Here is a 9,812-nt window from a genome sequence, read left to right as displayed (position 1 = left end):
GATCTATCGGCCATTTGGAGTGTGATGTTGGTACATTTAAGCTCTCCCATCCCTAACCTTTTACTCACTGAATACGGCATAACACTCACACTAGCCCCTAGATCACATAGGGCTTTGTTGATCGTGGTGTCACCAATGGTACACAGTATTGAGAAGCTTCCCGGATCTTTAAGTTTTGGAGGTGAACTCCCTTGAAGGATTGCACTACTCACCTTAGTGAAGGCGATAGTGTCAAGCTTTCGGATTGACTTCTTTTTCGTAAGGATGTCTTTCATGTACTTTGCATAGGCCGGCACGTGATTGATTAATTCCGTAAAAGGAATCGAGACTTCCAAATTCTTCACAATTTCCATAAATTTCCCAAGTTGGTCATCAAATTTGGGCTTAGCTTGACGACTTGGAAAAGGAAGTCTAATCACAATGGGTTCCTTCTCCTTGGCCTTGTCTTCACTTTTCTTTGAAAATTCTTCTTTTGATGGTTCTCCATCCTTGGAGTTTTGCACAACTTCTTCTTTGTCACTAGCTTCCACAACTTCATCCTCAACTTGCTTCTTTGGTGCTTCATACCTCGTACCACTCCTCAAGTGGATGGCACTAACCGTTTCATGTCTCGGGGGATTACTTTGAGGTGGTAATTGCCCCTTTTGTCTTTGAGAACTTGAAGATGCTAGTTGAGTCAATTGGGTTTCCAACATTTTGGTGTGGGCTAGGATGTTATTGATAGTGATATCCGTTGCTTGACTATCCTTTTGCATTTGAGTGAAAAACTCTTGTTGATTCTTTTGCATTTGGACGACCGCTTTTTGCACATCAAAACCTTGGTCATTTTGTTGATTGTATGAAGTTTGATTTTGGTAACCTTGGTTTTGGTTATAAAAGGGTCTTTGATTTTGGTTTCTCATGGGAGGTGGGGTATATGTCGGTTGAGGGTTTTTAACATTTTGGCTTTTGTATGAGAGATTTGGGTGGAATTTGGTGTTTTCATTGTAATAATTGGAATAAGGGGTACCACTCTTGTATGCTTGAAAAGCATTCACTTGTTCATGTGTTCCCCTACATTCACTTTGGTCATGTTCCAAAGTTCCACAATTCTCACATATCCCACTTGGGATTGATGAAGATACCGTCATGGCATTAACATGATGCTTTGGTGATTTTGAGGCTTCTTCAAGTTTAGCCATTGCCTTCTCAAACTTCAAGTTTATGGTATCAATATGAGAACTAAGTTGAGCACCCAATTGAGTAATAGAGTCCACTTCATGCTTTCCTCCTCTAGTAGCCTTGCGAGGTCTACTATATTGTGAATTATGGACCGCCATTTCCTCAATCTTGTTCCAAGTTTGATTATCGTCAACTTCAGTGAACATAACATTTGATCCCATGTTGAGAATTTTTCTTGAGTCTTCATAAAGACCATTCCAAAATTGTTGTACCAAGAACCACTCGCTAAGTCCATGATGAGGACATGAGCGACAAATTCCTTTGAACCGCTCCCAAGCTTCATACAAAGATTCTTCATCTCTTTGCTTAAAGCCCGTAATTTGAGCTCTTAGCATGTTAGTCTTTTCCGGTGGGTAGAACTTTTTGTAGAAAGCTAGAGCCAATTTCTTCCAAGAGTCAATTCCAAGAGTAGCCTTATCAAGGCCTTTCAACCATTGTTTGGCGGTGCCAATTAGATAAAAAGGGAATAAGACCCATCGAATTTGGTCTTGAGTTACACCGGTTTGTGAAATCGCATCACAATAGTCACAAAAAGTCTCCATATGAGAGTGAGGGTCTTCACTAGGCATCCCCCCAAATTGGCTTCTTTCGACTAATTGGATAAATGCGGATTTGGCAATGAAGTTTCCGGTTAAGTGTTGTGGTGTGGGAGTACCATTGGGTAGGTTCTCCTCGATTGGTACGGAATGTGATGAAAATTTAGGCATTGTGGGTTGATTTTGTGTTGGATTTGGTGTTGGGTTCTCCTCACCTTCTCTTGCAAAAGGGTTGATGAACTCAATAGTATTTGGTTGAATATCTACAACCTCACCAATACCTCTCAAAGTTCTTCTAGCAAGTCTTCTATTGGTTGTCAAAGTCCTTTCAATTTCGTGATCAAAGGGTAACAAGTTACCTTGTGATCATCTAGACATGCAAAATATCAAACAACTCGAAAATAATTAGAACAAACCTTGAGGAGTTTTACTTCCCCAAGGTAAGGAAAGACACAACTAATAACAATCTAAGAAAATCTAAATCAAGTTAACACCGTCCCCGGCAACGGCGCCATTTTTGGTTGTGACCTCTTGAGAGGTTTAGTTTTCGGTACTTGTCGTTAGGAGCACCTAGACCAAAACACTATTTATAACTTCACAAACAACTCTACAATTAGTAAAGAGGCAAGTAAAGGCCGGATCCCAAGGGACGGGTATTGAAGTGAGATTTTCAATTGCAAGTAGCGGTGTCTAGGGGTGTCACAATTTGGGGTTTGAAGTAGAAGATCACTAAACTAAATAGCAATGAAAGTAAACAAGCAAGATGATTAAAAAGGGATGTAAACAATTGATAAAAGGCACTAGGGTGTCATGGGGTCATAGGGGATTCATGGGAATTGATCAAACAAACATATTCTCAAATTATAAGCAAGCAATTATTGTTGTGATGGATCGAGTTGGTTTATATCTTACAATCCTAGGAAAGTTTGGGTCCCGGAGCCGAATCGATTAGATTGTACAACACCTACAAGTCGACTTAATCTTCCCTACTCAACTACATGCATGGTCTAATGAGACTCGAGTTGGTTTATGTCTTACAAGTCTCATTAAAAAGGTAAGTGATGGGTAAAAAATGCAAGGATTCATAGGCTCGCATTTCATCAAACATAACATGTGCATGAGTTGAGATCACAACAAGCAAGCAAATAAACTATGAAAACATATTAATTTAAGCATGAATCATCCCCCATGTTGGTTTCCCCTAATTACCCATTAACCCTAGCTAAGGAAACTACTCACTCATTATCATGTTGAACATGCTAGCAAGGTTGTCAATCATACCAACAAAGTGAAACATGATGAATAAATGAAGATAATTAACAATAATTAAAAAGGGATTAAGAGAATTATACCTACTAATGATTCCAATAATAAAGCAAAGAATAATAGAAGTACTTGATGATTGATTGGAAGGTTGTCAATCTCCCAATAATAACCCAAATAATCTTCAATTACCCAAAATAAAAGATGAACAAAAGAGAGATTAAGGAAATGAGATTTTTATTAAGACTTGATTAAAAGTTGATTACAAGATTAAAGAGAGATTAGATTGATATAAACTACACTAGGAATTGATAAGAAGAACCCTCTTATCTAATTAGACTAATGGGGTATTTATAGTGGGGATTAGGTGCACAAATTAGGGTTTACTAAGGGCTTAAATGACGATTAAGTCCTTGATAATCGCTCCTCTTTGAGGGAGATGTCGGTCTCCTTTTTGCCGGTCTTTCCGAAATATGCGCATCCTTCATAGAACAAGAAGAAAACGGAATAGCTGTAACGCAATCCGAGCGTCCAGGGCACGGGACGAGCGGATTGTCTTGCTTTTGGACGAGCGGATTCGATGGCTGGACGGGCGGATTGGGGGTCTTTTGGACGAGCGTCCCTCTGGGGAAGACGCTCGGATTCCCGGTCTTGGACGGGCGGATTGTGGGCAATCCGCTCGGATTATGAGTCAGCTTCTTCCTTTATTCTTTTCTTCCTTCTTCTTCCAATAATCCTCGGGGATTTTATCGGAGATGCAAGGATCTTTTCTCACCATTGCCCAACTACTACAATATGTACAAAGGCCTTCTAGTCTTGTCTTCTCTTTGATGCTTGGTCATTGAATTCAATCAATTTAGCTCTATTTTGCCATGAAAATGCAAGGTTTACACTCCTTTCCTACCAAGGGAACAAAACCTCAAAGAATATGCAAAATAAAGGACTAAAGACAATAAATGACCTAAATATGCACTAAAAAGCATGGGAACAAGGCTAATTCGGGGACTAAATATGCTCAAATAATGGTCACATCAAAGAGTTGTTAGACAAGGGTTATATCCGGCCAAGTGTGTCACCTTGGGGAGCTCTAGTTCTGTTTGTAAAGAAGAAATATGGGAGTATGAGGTTGTGCATCGACTACAGAGAGCTAAAACGTGTCACAGTAAAGAACAAGTATCCTTTGCCTAGGATTGATGACTTGTTTGATCAGCTGAGTGGAGCAGGTGTGTTTTCCAAGATCGATCTGAGGTCAGGTTATCACCAATTGAGGATATGAGATGAAGATATTCCAAAGACAGCGTTTCGGTCCCGTTATGGTCATTATGAGTACGTGGTGATGCCTTTTGGTTTGACCAATGCACCAGTAGCTTTCATGGATTTGATGAATCGGATCTTTACACCGTTCTTGGATAGATTTGTGGTTGTTTTCATCGATGACATCTTGGTCTACTCCAAGACTAAGGAAGAACATGAAGAGCACTTGAGGGTGGTTTTGCAGACTCTGAGAGAGAATCAACTTTATGCCAAGCTATCTAAGTGCGAGTTCTGGCTAGAGGAGGTGGCTTTTATGGGTCATGTGATATCTAAGAAGGAGGTGTCTGTGGATCCTAGCAAGATTGAGGCAGTGACCAAGTGGGAATCACCGAAGAGTGTTGCTGAGATTCGAAGTTTCTTAGGCCTTGCTGGATACTACCAGAGGTTCGTGAAAGACTTTTCTACCATAGCACGGCCTATGACAGCTTTGATGAGAAAAGAGGCCAGATTTGTTTGGGATGAGAGTTGTGAGACGGCGTTCCAGACATTAAAGGAACGTTTGACCACAGCTCCTATTCTAGCTTTGCTAGAGGGATGTGAGAACTTTGAAGTATATACCGATGCTTCAAAGAATGGTCTGGGATGTGTTTTGATGCAGGCAGGGAAGGTTATAGCTTATGCTTCGAGGCAGCTGAAGCCATATGAAGAGAACTACCCTACTCATGATTTGGAACTGGGTGCAGTCGTTTTTGCTCTTAAGATTTGGAGGCACTACCTTTATGGGGCAACTTTTAAGGTGTTTTCAGATCATAAGAGTCTAAAGTATATCTACACACAGAAGGAGCTTAATATGCGGCAGCGGCGATGGATGGAGTTGATCGGAGATTATGATATGGAGATCATCTATCACGAGGGTAAGGCTAACGTTGTTGCTGATGCTTTGAGTAGGAAGAGCGTTCATTCGCTATGTACGGCCATGTCCTTGCTGAAGTTGAGGGATGAGATGTCCCAGATGGGGATCTTTATGATAAGGAAAAGGGATACCATTGGGGATTTGACGATCGAGCCAGACCTGTATGAGAACATCAAGAGTAAGCAAGAGCTTGACCCTAAGATCCAAGAATGGAAGTCAAGAGTGGAGAGTGGCACAGTTTCCAGGCTTTCTATCCACACATATGGGAGTGTTCGTTTTGATGGGAGATGGTGTGTTCTTGAGGATGCAGAGTTGAGGAGAGTGATCCTGTCAGAGGCTCATTGCACTCCTTATTCGGTTCACCCAGGTGGTGATAAGCTTTACAAAGATCTTAAGAAGACCTTCTGGTGGCCAAACATGAAGAGGGATGTAGCCGAGTTCGTGGCTAGATGTTTGACCTGTCAGAGGGTCAAGGGTGAGCAGAGGCGACCACAAGGTAAGATTCAGTCTTTGGAAGTACCTGAGTGGAAGTGGGAGTCGATCTCTATGGACTTCGTTGTGGGATGACCTAGATCACAGCAAGGTAATAACATGATCTGGGTGATTGTTGATCGGTTAACAAAGTCAGCTCACTTTGTTCCTATGAAAGATACCTGGTCTAAAATGCAGCTGGCCTTGGGTTATAGAAGACATGTGGTTCAGTTACATGGTATACCCAAGGATATTGTGTCTGATCTTGATGCGAGGTTCATATCCAAGTTTTGGCAAGAATTGCAAGAGTTGATGGGTACTACCTTGAAGATGAGCACAGCTTTTCATCCGGCAACTGATGGTCAGATGGAGAGGACCATCAAGACCTTAGAAGACATGTTGAGGGCATGTGTCATGGAGTTTGGGGGCAGCTGGGAGGACAAGCTTGATCTGATCGAGTTTTCATACAACAACAGTTATCATACGAGTATCGGGATGGCACCTTTTGAGGCTTTGTATGGTCGAAAGTGCCCAAGTTCAGTTTATTGGGATGACAGTTCTGAGGCGGTGGTTTTAGGACCACAGCTGGTACAGGATATGGTTGAGCAAGTCCAGGTGATTCGGCAGAAGATGAGAGCAGCCCAAGATCGTCAGAAGAGTTATGCCGATTTGCACCGCAGAGACATAGAGTTTGATGTAGGTGACAAGGTCCTTTTGAAGGTGTCACCTATGCGAGGTGTGATGAGGTTTGGAAAGAAGGGCAAGCTGAGTCAGAAGTTTATATATAGGTCCTTATGAGATTTTGGACCGCATAGGCGAGGTAGCCTACAGATTAGCATTGCCACCGGCTTTGGATAGAGTCTACAATGTCTTTCATGTTTCACAGCTTCGGAAGTATGTGAGTGACCCGTCACATATACTTGAGGTGGAGAATATCGAGCTTGATGAGTCCTTGTCCTATGCTGAGGTTCCTAAGGAGATTCTAGATCGCAAGGTACGCAAGACAAGGAACGGTGAAACCGTTTTACTCAAGGTACTTTGGTCTAATCACAATGTGGAAGAGGCCACATGGGAACCCGAGGAGGCTATGCGAGACCGTTTTCCTAACCTTTTTGATCAGGTACGGTTGGTTACGGGAACATAACCATTGTCTTTTTAGGGGGGTAGGAGATGATCGCATGTGTGTTTTGTCCTAGTTGAGTCGGGTTAGTTGGGTCTTGTAGCTGTTTTGGTGTTAATCCTTTTATGTTGGTATGTGTGTCGGGAAGTTGTTTTGTTGTGCATGTTGTGGGATAGAGTGTGAACTTCGGGGACGAAGTTCTTTTTAAGGGGGGAAGACTGTAATACTACGGATTTCTTAGGCTATGTACTCGGCCGAGTAGTGTTGAGTGTATATTCTATTTGGCTACTGCCGAGGAATACTCGGCCGAGTATGATGAATACTCGACCGAGTAGAGGATACTCGGCCGAGTATACTCTATACTCGACCGAGTATCCGATCTGGCGAGTAATATTCAGCGGTTTGATTAAGGGGTAATTAGGGCGTTATATAATTCCGATATCAGTTTCTAACACATTATTTACAAAACCTAATCAACGTACGACGCTCTAATCACTCCAAATCTCTCCCTGTGTGTGTGTGTGTGTGTGTGGACAAGCATAGCAATCGTATTCAATCTTCACCCTTTTCGTCGGTAAGTCCTCATCCCCATGTTTGTAGTATTTGTTCTAGGGTTTGTCTTTAATCATGAATTGGGGGAGATGGGATTTGCAATTAGTAATTGTGTATGTGATTATTGTATAGGCGAAGACTTCGTAGAGGAGCCATTCTAGTTGCCTGATTCTCGTCATTGCTGTTGTTGCTAAGGTAGGGTTTCCCTACTCAGTCTCTGGTTGTTGATTTAAGATGTGTTTTCATTGTAATTGTTGTTATCTGCTGATCATCGGAGAAATGGTGTTGTGGTGACGATTGTGATGTTGTAGTGTTGTGACGGTTGTGGAGTTGGGACAGCTGTGGTGCTGTGGTGTTGTGACGATTGTGGATGTTCTGTTGATTGTGTTGGTTGTGGTGGAGTCACTTGCGGGAGTGGCTTCACACCCTAGTTCGCCCTCCGTGGAACCCGTCACGGGAGGGGATGTGCACATTAAGGGATAGGGATATCGCTCGTTGATGAGCGGGATTTAGGTGGGGATTGGCTGCGGTCCCCCACTGGCGGCGAGGATTACCTGTTGCGATGGGTAATCTGGCAGGGCTACACACTTCGGTGTGTAGTCGGTTATTGTGTGAGATTGGGAGATTGGTTGGGAGGATGATCAGCTGGTTACATTGTATATTGTCTTATCTTGATTGAACAGAACTGACCCCGTTGTTGTTGTTTTGTGGAATCTGCTGTGATCCATTCGGGGATGGTGAGCAGGCTTGACAGGTATTGCATTTGGTGAGCTTGGGCGGTCATGGGAGAGTCGTCACGCCAAGTTGTAGTATCACAGTTACGAGTCTTAGTTTATGATTCATGTAGTTGTTAACATTCGGTTTTACTTTTGGTCGGATTTTGGAGTATTGTAAACATTTACTTTTATAGCACTTTTAATAAATGTGTTTGGACAGACGCTTGTGATATGTACTAACCTCGGGCAACCGAGATGGTAACGTTCTTTCATGTTAGGGTGGTCCTGGTAAGGCACCTTGGTATGAGGGGGTGTTACATGTTGAATATATGAGCAGTATCAATAAGTTCTTCCGAATTTTTTTCATTATTTGGTTCATCCTGAAACAAAAAACAAGGAAATTAAATTATAATTATACAAAAATAGGAAGTTTAAGTAGTTCATTAACTCACTATAAGTCACTAGCAATAGACAAACACAAATAATCTCTTATACAGTTGTACCCAACGCCCAACCCCAACAATAACAATCCGTCTCACTTTAGATGGACACTATCCTTTTAAAGCCGTAGACGGATAATGACCCTCTCACAAAATGCAAGTAAGAGGGCAAGTGGGGTATCCGTCAACCTCCACTTGCCCTCTTACCTGCATTTTCAGAGATGAACACTATCGTCTACAACTTTAAACGGATAGTGTCCGTCTTAAGGGGTAAAATTTGTGCAACAATAATACCTTAGCAGTACAATAAGACACCATCACTAGTTGTTTAATATAGTTCAGTAATTAGCTCACAAATACTTTAGCATTGAAGAATTAACATGCGTGCATGAACAAGAAGAATTGACTAGCAGTAGTTTAAACAAGTCGGCGTACTCCGTATAAAATGTACTCCGTAAAATCCAACACCAAGAATTACCCACAACCAAAAAAAAAAAAGAATACCCACAACCAAGTCACCAGCAACCCCTACCCAACCCCAATAAAACCGTCGGACACCCCTACCTACCCCCATACCATCGCCGATAGATCACCCTCGCGCCACCCAAAGCAACTCGTTCATGCGTGTACTAAAGCAACTGCGGCAATCGCGCACAACCGCAACAACAGCACACAACCGCACAACCATCCCCTCCGACTACCCAATGTGCATCTTCCCGCCACCCTACTCAGGCCTGACGACGACCCATAACCACCCCCTCCATAACCCTACTTTAAAACCCTAATTGTAAAAGAAAACCGTTTTAATAAAAAAAAGTCATTAGTTAAGTCGATAATAAGACGAGATTAAAAAGTTGTTCATGAAATGGAAAAATTACATCTGATATGCGCGAATTACGATCTATTATTGTCAAATTATTTACGAATTCGTAAGGTTTTGAGAGGGAGAAACTCCTTTTTTTTTATAAACAAGAGAGAAAACTCTTCCTAATTAATATTTAGGATATTCTACATGGTACCCTCAATTTTTCGACTTTCTACATGGTACCCCTACACTTTTTAAAACATACATTGTACCCTTAATTGTTGTCATTATCACTAAGTATACCCCTAAACTTTATTTTCCGTCAATTAAACACAGTTTTAGGCGTTAAGTGATTACTTGGACGCGTAATCAAGCTTGTCATTTCATTCCATGACATAAGGACTCTATTAGGCTCAATATCCATTTTTGGACGTGATAATTTGGCAAGGAATCAATAAATTTTCCGTCAAAATTTTTTTAGTCCATATATATCAATAAATATTAGGATTGAGATGGATATT

The 9,812-nt window shown here is 41.7% G+C and overlaps 1 non-coding gene across 1 annotated transcript; it reads left to right on the top strand.

Moving 5' to 3' along the window:
• Positions 1-1,449: 1,449 nt before the first annotated feature.
• Positions 1,450-1,556, top strand: LOC141616469 (small nucleolar RNA R71). Its single transcript, XR_012530816.1, has one exon. It is a non-coding gene; the product is annotated as a small nucleolar RNA R71 (small nucleolar RNA).
• Positions 1,557-9,812: the final 8,256 nt, after the last annotated feature.

The sequence above is a fragment of the Silene latifolia genome, chromosome 11 (genome assembly GCF_048544455.1).
Source record: "Silene latifolia isolate original U9 population chromosome 11, ASM4854445v1, whole genome shotgun sequence".
NCBI classification, from domain to species: domain Eukaryota; kingdom Viridiplantae; phylum Streptophyta; class Magnoliopsida; order Caryophyllales; family Caryophyllaceae; genus Silene; species Silene latifolia.
Note: the sequence above shows the minus strand (reverse complement) of the source record. Positions and strands in the feature narration are given on the sequence as shown.